Source organism: Dermacentor andersoni, chromosome 1, assembly GCF_023375885.2.
Source record: "Dermacentor andersoni chromosome 1, qqDerAnde1_hic_scaffold, whole genome shotgun sequence".
NCBI lineage: Eukaryota > Metazoa > Arthropoda > Arachnida > Ixodida > Ixodidae > Dermacentor > Dermacentor andersoni.
The window spans coordinates 261588826-261600913 of NC_092814.1; the positions used below are offsets into that span (position 1 = coordinate 261588826).

Here is a 12088-nt window from a genome sequence, read left to right on the forward strand (position 1 = left end):
CCACTGCTCGCGCAGGAAGCAACAATCGACATGCGTGTCGTAAGCTCGCGTCGCACGGCCGGCGCAGAAAGCACGCCGTTGCCCGCCATGCGATCGTCTTCAACGTAGTCGTCGTCGTGCTGCTGCCGTTATAGAAACGCACGCTCGCGACCCACACGCACACACAAATACACAGTTTACACAAACGCGTTGGTCCACCTGATATCGCTTTGCGGAACCCGAGACAATGCTATATAGCCGGGTGCCTGAAGAGTGCTTCGCATAACATCGATTTCCACAGGGCGTGGGATCTGCACACTCTTTACGTTATGTTAAATTGGAAAGATTGGAGAAGCAGTGAAGGACGCAGCAAGCATGAAATCAGCGAGAAATGTTGTTGGCATTGGCAGAAACAAGATATATATGTAGTCGAAGATAAACGAAGCAGTGACATCAGCAGCTTCGATAATATAATAAAGGCAGCAGAGAAATTATACGGGGTGATCATTTTTTTTTTTAGTTCTCCGGGGTTCTTAAAGATCGTGTTGCAGTTAGCATAATTCTGGTCCTTGAGCTGGATTATTCGGAGAGGCGGACCGGGTCGAGAAATGGAAACTCATATTCAACTAATAAAAAAATTCGCTAATTCTTAATTAATTACTTTGCCCCACATATTGCAATTTGCGGATTGTATCCGGTGAGATTGCAAGGCGTATCCACTTGGAATGTATTTCCAGAATGACACCAGTTTGGACGTATGCGCCATCAAAGTCGCCGTAAAGATGCACTGTTCCACTTACCTTTTTTAACAAAACGCTCTTTCATGCATTGAAGCACAAAAGTATCTGGAACGCCCATGTATTTCGTCCCACACTTTAGGAAATAATATCTCGAAGCTGGTGTCATCCCCGAGATTCAAGCGTGTATAATTCTTACAAGCTCACCAGCTACAATTCGTGAATTGCAATATGTGCCGTAAAGTAATTAAGAAGTTATCTAGTTAACGTTTGTTAGTTAGTTGAATATACCTTCATTTCTCGTGCTAGTAATGTCCGCCTCTTCGAATAATCCAGCTCAAGGACAAGAATTATGCTATCTGCCGCAGGCGATGTTCAAAAATTCCGCAAAACTTAAGAATGTTCACCCCGTATACTGAACTGTGCACACAATAGCCGCGTAGCCGTGAGAAACGTTGTTGCTGAGATATCGAAGTTCCGCGTGTAACTGTATAGGAAAGAAATTAGAATGCCCTTGCAAGCTACACCCAGAAGAACTCGCGGCAGGAGAAGGGGGAACAACAATAGATCTAATAGATGACGGCGGAGATATTGTACCCGAAGAGCTTGCAAACCTTCACACGGAATGCTTCATCACACCAAACGTGCCAGAAACTTGGAATAAGGCCAACATGTCATTAATCTACAAGGAGGCTGATGATAAATAATTGAATAATTATAAACCTATTAGATAGATTTAATTGTTGTACAAATAATTCACTAAGGTGATATTGAATAAAATCAAAGCAACACATGGCATCGTACTGACTTTACCGAAGGATATATGCATCGATAGATGTTATCCATCTCGCTAATCGAGTAACTGAGAAGTCTCCGGAATATAACCAACCCCACTGTATGATGGATTACGAATGCGTTTCGGTGGTGGTGGCGGTATTGACGGCACAATGTAGAAAAATATTGTAAATAGAGTGACAGATTCGTAGATCGTCTTAGCTCGAGAATAGACTTCGCGGCGGCGACGCCAGCTTGAAGTCTCCGCAAAAGCGTCTCGTGCCGTGGCGCCGAGGCTGGTAACTTATTAGTAAAAAAATAGCAACATTGCATTAGACAGTAAACGCGAGCACAACACGGCAAATTTCATCGACTTTTCCCTGCACCAGAAGGGCTCAAATGGGAAAAGTACCGTGAAACTGCAGATGTCATTACGAGATCATAGAATCGAAATTCAAAAGCAAGTTTCTTTTAGCTTCGGTCTTTTTTTCTTTTGTCTTAAGCTAATGAACAAGAGCTTTGAAAGAATTGTTTAGCAGTCTAGACTGATTTAGTGTTTCTGTTAGGTATCCCTTTATGAAAAATTATACCGTGCGAAAAAGCAAGCTTAACCTCTGTAGAAAGGGTCGGTAACGAAATCGCGCAGGCAGATAGGCTATACCGCATCTCTTGACTGCCAAAACGACGATTGACGAGGTCGCGAGCGCTAGAAAGCAGCGTTGACGTGAGAGCAACGAGGAGGTATACACTGTCACCCGAACGCTCGAGCGTTGCATCCGTTTGAAGCGCGAGGTTGCCCGTGTCAACAGAAATCTGTAGCGCAGAAATTCAAGGACATAAAGAACAGACAAGCGCTATTACGCGAGGTTACGGGCAAGTTACGCTGTTTATTATTTTGCTTTTGTGCATAAACTGCAGATTCACTTATGCAATGAGCATTGTAAGATTGTGTCAACCCTCCCCACCGCATTTTCCGTTATTTCGGAGTAGGGATCTATTATTCACGATGCTGGGGCAGCCAACACTTCGGCAGGCTATATTTCCGGACTTTTGTAAGTCAAAAAGCAACGACGTCACGATAACTACGTTGAATTCCAACAGAGAATCATTTTCTACATCACGTACTTATAAATTCTTTGGCGCATAAGTGTGTTGTCTTCTGTTGTTCACATGGTGCTCGTTTCCGCTCTATAACTTTTGTAATATCATGCCAACAGCCCAAAGTGTCACACAATCCTGAGATTTACCATATTGTAGTTTCGTCAAACGATCCTTGCAGAGAAGCCTAGTTGCGGGATTTCTGATAAGAGCGTATACGCGCTAATCAGGAAAGCATGCTTTGAAGAGAAAGGGGGGAGGAAGTTCTTTTTTTTTTTTTTTTTTTTCACGCGTCGGTAACGTAACCGACACCTTTCTCTGGCAGGCGTCAAGACATCACTAATTAGTGCATATATTTACTAATAATAACAATAAAGATTCTAAAAAAAAAAACAGACCAGGTGGAGGCGACTCAGCGTTAATCTTCCTGTTAGATGCAAACACTGTACAGCTGCGTTGCCCATACCGGTGACCGGTTGCTCACTCGGTGCACACAGCTTCGACTCCGCTCTCTGCAAAGCAAACTCGAGCGCGCTGCAATCTGTTTCCTGCTGTTAGTGAGACGCGGTGCCTACGAGAGTTCAGTGTTTTCCTTTTTGTTAATTCGTTAAGTGTTTGCTTTGTTCTGTAACTGGTTGGGGCCTAAGCTCGTAGAGCGAGAGAGAAATAAAAGGAAGGCAGGGATGTTAACCAGTCAAGAGTCCGGTTGGCTACCCTGCGCTGGGGGGAAGGGAGTAGGGGAACAGAAAGAAGGGAAAGAAAGAGAGAGATGGGGATAGAGAGACGTCCACGAACAGCACTACAGAGTCAAAGGCGCTCACACAAGCCAGACGTTCTCAGAAAGCACAGAAGTGCCTTTAGTGCCTTCTGAGCCGATGATCGGTGGGGACGGTGCTCTAGTATTGTCTGTTCACTCAGAAGATCATCGAGTCTCCTGAATGCGTTGGAATGGAAATTCTTCCTACATAGTGCATTTTGCAACGGCACGCGTTCAACATTAATTGTGTTCGGGAAGTCTGGCCAGCCTGGGCTCCTATACACAAAAGGCTCTTAGCTTGAATTGTTCCTGAGAGCGAATCACAGCCACTCCTCATGCTTGTCATGTTATTAGCGAAGGCAATAGATCAATGGCAACGAACACTTATGAACGAAAAGCTTTGTGAATTCAGCCCCTGCTTACGATCCTTGGCTTTCTCAGGCGTTTTGTTTACTCGATTATCCAGGTCGTTTTGGAAAGCAAGCTGCCAACAACGCGCGCCTCAATTGTCGCGCGTGTGATTGGGAATACAGAAGTGGGCGTAACGATCTCCGATTGCCGGTTGAACACTCCGCCATGGAATGCATTTAGCTGCCCGTCCGTCGACACCCGCACAGACGACAACGTGTTGCAGGCTCGCGGTCCGCCGAGTCGGCGCGCGCGCGCGGTCACCGCGTGTCGGGCGGCGGCTGTTGCAGCGGCAGCGCCGTCTGCGCGCAGGAAGCGGTCCGACCGCCCCGACGAGTCGGCCGGCCAAAAGGGCCGCGCATCGGGTGCGCCGGCCACAGTCGAGCGACTGGTGCGCTCGCGAGAGATACGCGTGGCATTGCGTCGCCCCCCCTTCCTCCGTCGTTTGCTCGCCCGAACAGCGCTCACTCTGGATACGACGCAGTCGCTGCACGCCTCTCACTCCTGCGGGCCCACTAGCCATTGGAGACACCATGCGCCCTGCACGGGGAATGGGTGAGTGCCGCCAACGAAAGGGCTGCCTCGCGTGCTTTGCGAGCGCGCAACCTGTCTGTTTTTAAACGACCGAGTCGTGCTTGTCAACTTCCGTCATTACCTTAAAGGCTGCGCGACGCCTTTGTGATGGCGCGCACAAGAGTGGGTTTTCAGCGAGCGCAAAGCGTCGAGTCGGAGGCAGTCGGCAGCAACGAAGCCAGTGCGCGGCGTTTCGTCAGAAGGAGCGGCGCGTCCTCCACCCACGCATCGTCCCCATTCCGAGCGGCGCGTCTATTTGAAAGGCGCGCGCGCACAGCCGCTTGACTGGTCGCCGCTCGGCGTCAGGCGGTCTGCTGTGCGGGCGCTGCTCGCGGATATCCTGAATGCGTTCCTGCAGAGGAAGCCAGTCCGCGTACAGACCCCGGCCCGACGGCTCGAGTGCGTGCGCCGGCGCATTGTCGCGGAGACAGCACCGCCGCGCTTCCATATCAGATATCCATGGCGCAAACCACCGCGCTTATCGAGGCAGCAGCTTCGCAGGGACTGCATCTGCGCGAACGTCTCTATCATTCTTTCTTCTTTTTTTTTTCCCGTCGACGCTGTCGTCTGCGTTGAGTAACATAACTAAGTTTCACACATCCACTGCGTACCGTAATCTAGCGCGAGTACCACCATCTGTTCAGTCCTCGCACGGCTCGGCCGGTACCAGGGAACGTCACTGAGGGACTTTATCTGGTTTAACGGCCAGGTGCGCGCGGCACCGATGATAGGACGAAGCTGTGAGCGAGCGGCAGCAGTAACTCTCCGTGCAGCACCTCCGCGATATGGCGGTCGGGTCGGTTGTATACCTGCAGATGTAGTGGAATAAAGCAGGTGGCTGCCAACGTTCGTCTTGCACGTGAACGTCGATAGTTGGTGGCCGCAGTGTGCGTTGTTTACGATCATACATCACGCGACGTTCGACTACTGCTTTTGATCTAGCGCAAACGATTACGTGACGTTTACGATGATAACGGTGGGAAAACGGACACACGAGCGATACATCAATCTGAGCGAAGCTATCGTGGCCCCGAAGAGGCTGCAGCTGCAGCCTCTTCCGAATCCAAGCTTCGAAATTGAGTTCATGTAGAAGGAGGTAAGGAGTCTGTAATATTTATTTATTTATTTATTTATTTATTTATTTATTTATTTATTTATTTATTTATTTATTTATTTAAGTTTCCGAGGAAGGCCGGAACTGCAAGTTCGGTGAGGAATGATCTGTCGAGTATACGAAGCGAGAGCAAACGGAGAATGGTCTAAACAATGACCATAGCTTTCTGGGTTCGAAAGAGCTGCCGGGGGGAGGCCACAAGGACACATCCGTGCCATGCTGACCGCCACAGCGCCTATCCTCGCGGCACGACCGGTATAGGCTCACTTGTCGGCAGCACGCACTGCGAGCGCACTGCCAACGCAACCCATAACGGTGGCCGCCGGAGCATCTCGGCGCTCCACTTCATTCGAGCGAGGCCACATCCCTGCCTTGCGGAAGCCTCGTTGCTGCGACCCTGGTGCGTTTCCTCGCAGCCGCAACAAGCTGAGCGACCGAGCCGGAAAGAGGCGTCCCACCCAGGGCGGCTGCAAAAGGACGCCACGACGTCTGAGTCGCTTGTTCGATGAGGACACTGAGAGGAGGGGCACGTCGATGAATCAACGCCTGTCCGAGAGCACGCGACGATAGTGGTGTCGTCAATCCCGGGCGGCGGGTGATCATTGCTGCTGGTGCGGCGAGGGGACATCGTATGAGGCGCGCGTGAATTGCGAATCAACCCAGACGACGGTTGGGTTCGCCGTCGCCTGCTGCAGTCGCGATTTTTGAATGCACGTAGCAAGGATTAAAATGGTGATAACGTTGCTACAAGCGGGGTTAGTTCTACAGGCTATAGGACGGCAACCTCTCCGCCTGAGTCTCTCTTTCCGAGTCATAGGTACCTTGTCACTACGAGTCAGTCAGTTCAACCTCTCGTAGAAATGTCAGTAAAATGTGCAACACTTCCTTGCGGTCTTTTCCCAATCCTTGCGGCATATAACTAACTATTTAGAAGATTCTTCCTTTCAGAACAAAAGCGCTTGGAGGACCAGAGTAAGAACGGGCGATAATGAACACTTCTAGCAAGAGCTAATTTCGTTCGAATCGCTCGTCGATGCATCACTACGCGCGAGTCCAATGTCGTTGAGTCGTGCGTCTCCCGTAATTTTTTTTTTTTTAATCTCCTAGTCGCACTGTGCGACCAGCGCACTATATTCCAAGTGAAAATAGTGGGTTATTGTCAGTCGTCCGTGAACTTCATTACGCAAATCAGTATACCCAGACGCACGACGTGACGTGAAGAAACCTCGCCGAAAAAAATTACAAACATATATTCGTAAAAGTCTACCATTTCGTTGTGACGAGTCTTTACCTTACGAGATGTGGCGGCGACGATATGCCGAGGCCGGGAAAAGCAAAAAGAAACTCTGAGATGCTTAGCGAGAACGCGAGGCCAAAAATAGCCGGAAGCGCGTCTCCTCCGAGGCCAAGCACTCTTCCTGCCAAGGTCAGGAGGATAGCGCAGGCCCTCGGTGTCGGCGATGGCTCGACTGTCGAGCCTGACGCCGCTCTCAGGTACGTCTCGAAGACGCCGCGCCGCTAAACGGTGTCCGCGGGCGGTCTCTATTAGCGGGACGTTTAGCAGCAGGGGGGACCAGGTGTGCTATATGCACCGAGCGCGACCTCAGCGGGGCCGCAGCTTGTGTGTACACACCGCCCGGGGAACGCCTTGTCGGACACGCATCGCCAGCCAAGAGAAGCGTGCAGTGGGGCACGCATCACCGGAGCGAGATAAATGCGCGCGCATTCGGTCGTGCGGCGACGCTCGAGCGCTGCAAACAACAAGGCGCGCAATCAACGACGCGGCTTCGGACAGCGCTGGCTGGGCTTCGTTGTTGTGCCTCTCGTCGACGTTATGAGCAACTTGCAGGTTGTGCTGCAGCACGGCGCAGGTATCTCTTCTTTGCGGGAAGTACTATGTGTGAAGGACAACTTGACCACGTGAGGGCAGCCTGACAATGACCCTCGTCGTATATTCGTGTAATTGGCTTATAGCGACGTAATAATGGGATGGAATTCTTGACCGTGTACAATGCGCGCTTGCCCCTAGGCGGTGCTAACCCAGAAGGCAAGCACGAAGTTGGTTCAAGCACCAAGTTAATGGTGCGGCCACGCCTGGGCGCGAAACAGTTTTCCTCGCGACTTGCGTCGTTGCCTCTGTCGATAACGCGTGCCAGTGCGCAAAAAGTCCTATAATTCTGCGGGAAATCTCAGACGAAAAATATAATGCCTCTTGTCACTATCGGTTCAGCTCAAGCGGCAGCCGTTTGTTTATTTGTATTTCCTACTTATTCCTATTTGTCCTCGGTTTACGCATCGTCAGACTAGAAAAAAAAGGGAAGGCGGGGAGGTCGGCCTGATCTGAAGAAGGGATGAAGGGAGTCAGGTCTGAGGGATATGTGCGTATAAAGCTACAGATACGCAGCCCTGCAGCACTGCTTACCGTGCCGGCCCACTTCAGAGTAACTATAGCTGACAAAGCATACGTTGAGAAGCGTGCAAAATGATTATACATACACATAACGACAGCAATGAGAAAGGATAAGCGTACCCGCTCACTAAATATGCGGAAGAAATAGTGTGCCCATATTCTCGTTAGATCTCTTTTGGAGCATACTTTATCTTTCTGCAGCGTAATGTTCAGCGCGACGCCTCATTGGAGTGACGAAAAAATCTTGACAGTGGCTTAGCCAATCAGCGCACACTGGAAGATATATCCCCGAAAGGAGAGAGGGAGAGACAGGGAGGTAACCAATGTATATAGACCGGCTCAGGACCGGCTCAGAGACCTCAGAACCGCCGACCGAATCAGAAAACAACGCTCTGGACAAAACGTCACTCCGACAGTCATTGGTCCACCAACGCAAGTTTATGTAATGGCAAGCTAAACGCTTCATATGAGGTGATATATGTGTCAGTCGTACGCCTTTCACGCCCCATGCGACATTCCAGCTCGAACAACTTTTATGAAAGCCAACTGGGTTATTTCGATCTGTACGTTCGGCGTTCGGAAATGTTTTTCTTCATCAAAGCCCACTCTCCGGTCCTGCGATCTTCAGTAGGGGCATTTGCCTGCGCGGAAGCCATGAGCCTCGATCGGTTGCGCCGGACCCTTCTATACGCATACCCATCCAGGTGCGTGCGAGCTCTTCTCTGCCGCTGCATTTTTGTGCGGTCGTTCTGCCGATTCATTCGACGGCCGTTACACGTGCTTACACCTCCACGCCAAGTTGTCTTTTCAACAAATTTCCCGCGCACATGCACGCAAGGCAACAACACGAAGAGAGAGGGGGGAAACAGCTGGAGAAAGCGGTGTCCCGTATTGAAGCTGACGGCGCTTGGAAAAGGAGAAGGGCGCGATGGGCGCTGCTGCACCTGCAGCCTATTTCGAAACAGACTCTCGTCGATGACCTTTGCAACTTGAATAATATCTTTATTGCCGCAGGCGAGGGCAGAAAAAACACCACGATGGTAGCGGCGCCAGTGATGCTGCGTGTACTATATACGTAGTATACGCGCCTGATACGGCGGCTTCGGCCCCTCTGATTGGCAGCTGCGGCGATTCGCACAGCGCAGTAGATATGCCGCTGGAACCTTTATTGCCGGCCGTGGCTTCAGGCAGGAACGCCTGCAGACGGGTGCGGGGGGACGACTCCCTCCGAGAGGTTCGAAGTGGCTCCGAATCGATGCAGAATGCGTGAGGCGAACTGCGGAGAAAGGCGCGCCCCGAGGACGACGCCCCTGTTGCACCCTGACGAGAAATGGATCCCTTTGGCGGGCATTCCTTTCCCCGCCGCGCGCGCTGTGTGCGCTACGTCGGCAAACCTGCGCCAGCGCGGCGTTCGGGACGCGACCCCTTGGACGGGCGGCGGTCGTCGAGCGCCTCGTTATTCTCCGCAGTGATGATAAGTGAAGCGCTGTCGGGCTTTAGCGCGGAGCTGAGTGCAGAGCAGTTAGACGGTTTACACAACGTTGCCGGAAACGCCGAAGGCCCCTTCTGTATTTATTTATTAAACTAAGCGAGTGACCCTCCACTTTTCCGTATCGGGTATGTGTGTTTCTACCCTCTATCGTGGGCCGATCCCGAGGATAGTGCAGTCTAAAAAATGTGAGACGATCCCGAAGGCAGTGCAGTCTCATAATGTGGACTCTTCCTGTAGGCTTATTCACTCTAAATATGCGAGCCGATCCCGAAGACAGTGAACTAAATATATATTAAGCAGCCCGACGTTCCTTCTACTCCCCTCACGCGAGGGGTGACGCGACATTGAGTGCCGTGCGCAGCGACTCCTCACCATTCTCACCTCAACTCGCTCAGGAAGACATTAGAGACTTTTAGCGTGTCCGGTATTCGGGCAAGCGCGGGCGGTTTTCCGGTTTAGCGGGGGCGTCAAGGTGAGCGGCCAGATTGGTGGCGCCAGCTGGTGGCAAAGATCAACCACACAAAGACAGAGCTAATTACTATATTCTGCTTAGCTGCTGGCGTAAATTTTCGACAGTGGCGTAATCGTGTTCACAATTACGCCGCTGCCAAAAATTTGCACGAGTGGCGAAGCAGGATATGGTGAGTTACTGCAGTTTTAGCTATGCGTTTGTCTGGTTGAGCTCTACAACACCAGGCGGCTTCACCGCTCACGTTTACGCCCCGGCCATCCGGTAATCCGCCCAAACCGCTCCCGTTTACCGGAATAGCGTACAAGCTAAAAGTCTCTATTATCTTTGATGAACTTCAAGTAGATGTTTGAATCGCCTACCAACTTGTTTTATGTATTTTATTCATTCATTCTTTCAATTCCAAGCACTAAAGTTTCGCCTTGGCTGTTGAAGAAGCCGCATTGAGGGCTTTAAGAAGTGCAAACCTAAGCATTCGATCGATCATTTCCTACAGGTGTAAGGCAGCCGTTGCCGGGAATCGAACCCTCGATCTCGCACTATAGGCAACAGAACGTCATGTCCGCTGAGCCACCGCGGCAGGACAGGTCTTTATTTACGACTCCGTACTAACGGGACTTGTGCGCCGCCCGTGGTCTGTGAGGAACGGAAAATTGTCAACAAGTGTGCTGTTGCAGTTGTCGTCCACAGTATAGTGCACGATAACAGCAACAGCACGCGTAATGCGAAGACGTGGGATCGTTCCCCACCTGCGGCAAGTTGTTTTTTCATCCACTTTCATTGCCATTAATTTATCATTTCTTTAATTCAATTAGTAAGTACAAGTAATTTCCCCTATGTTGTCCTTAGCGTCTTTGTTGGCTTCTCACCACACAGTATAGTAGGTATTTCGTGTTCTTGCAGGACTGTGAGCTCTTAAATATGACACGTTTAACAACAACAAGAGCACAAAAATTGCATTGCTTTCTTATAGTTACAAGAGCACATAGACAGAATACTCGAGCGTTTTTCCAATCAATTTTATATACCGATCGTCGGTCCCTTTCGCTGTCTGCGGGGTGTCTGTTGCCTTCACTCTGTGATGTCAGCAAGCAGGTTGAAGACGATTCTCGGCATGTTTCCCACGATGGAGTCGAATGTCAAGTCTCGAACTATCAAGTCTCGAACCGCTATTGGCCAAACCCCATATACCGATTCTAGACTGCATGGTCATTTCTACGACTTGCTTCCTTCTTTGAGAATTTCATTCTTTCCATAGCCCTCTTTCTTCCTGCATTTTCCGAGTGCAAAATTGTATCGTGACCCAAAGACTCTGCAAAGCGGGTTATGACACCATGCATGATGCCCCTTACTCTATGACTACGCCTGTGAGCGGGCCACGGCGAAATGTGTAATGACATATTTTCATCGACTGAACAGGAGAAGAAAGTGTCGCATCTTTGCGTCTGCGGCTCGCATTCAGAGCTTGCGCTGAGGCCCGCGAACAAGTCTCACGAACTGTTTCAGCGAACCTTCTACGACGCTTGGACTGTCGCGACGCCTTTCGCTAAGACCAGATTTTGTGTCTCAGGGGCTGTGCTGCTGAGTGCCAGGTCCTGGGTTCGATTCCCGGTCGCAGCGCGCCCGCATCTGAATGCAAAAGCGTTCGTGTACTTTGATTGAACTGCGCGTTAAAGAACTCGGATGGTCAAAATTTATCCAAAGCCTCCATCTACTGCGTCTCTCGCATATAGTGTTGCGTTAGGGTCTTAAGATCCACAAATCAGCCGACTTTCGGCCGTGCCGGCAAGTGTGCACGTGCCAAGGCTGAATTTCGGTTTGATGTAGATTGTCCCCACATGCCTTGGAATACTTGCTGATTAAAGACAATTATATTGGCTCGGAAGGTCCACTTGTGAACGCACGCACACGAACGCGCTCAGCTGGCTTAACGCGGTTGACGGTGCATTGAGCGCGCTGACAGGGCTTCGGTTTATATGTGAATCCGTTGAAGGCGCTATAAATGTATATGGTATACATGTACACGAAGAAAGGTCAGACAGCACTGATCTGTGTTGTTCGGCCTTAGCAATAACTGGTATACTAACGCTCAACTGAATTTTTCATAGCAGAACGAGTGAGGACCATGTGGCGCCATTTGTGTTAACTCACGCACGTCACATACAACGTGGGGAATTTCACTGGTCCGCTTGGAGCGAATATTCCGGCCTCTCAACGTCTGTCCGCGGGGAGAACACCGACAACTCGGTTTGCGCTCCCTCGCCATGTTAATACTGA

The 12088-nt window shown here is 50.5% G+C and overlaps 1 protein-coding gene across 5 annotated transcripts in view; it reads left to right on the forward strand.

Annotated features, from left to right (window-relative positions):
• The window catches only part of raw (NDT-like domain-containg protein raw), a 141820-nt gene that overhangs the window by 84401 nt on the left and 45331 nt on the right, over positions 1 to 12088 (forward strand). The window contains exon 1 of one of the 5 annotated variants that reach the window (XM_050195946.3): positions 4082 to 4308. The exons of the other annotated variants lie outside the window; for them this stretch is intronic. The gene's annotated coding sequence lies outside the window, so the exon portion shown is untranslated. Of the gene's footprint in view, positions 1 to 4081; positions 4309 to 12088 lie in introns of those variants that run through there. 5 annotated transcript variants of the gene reach the window in all.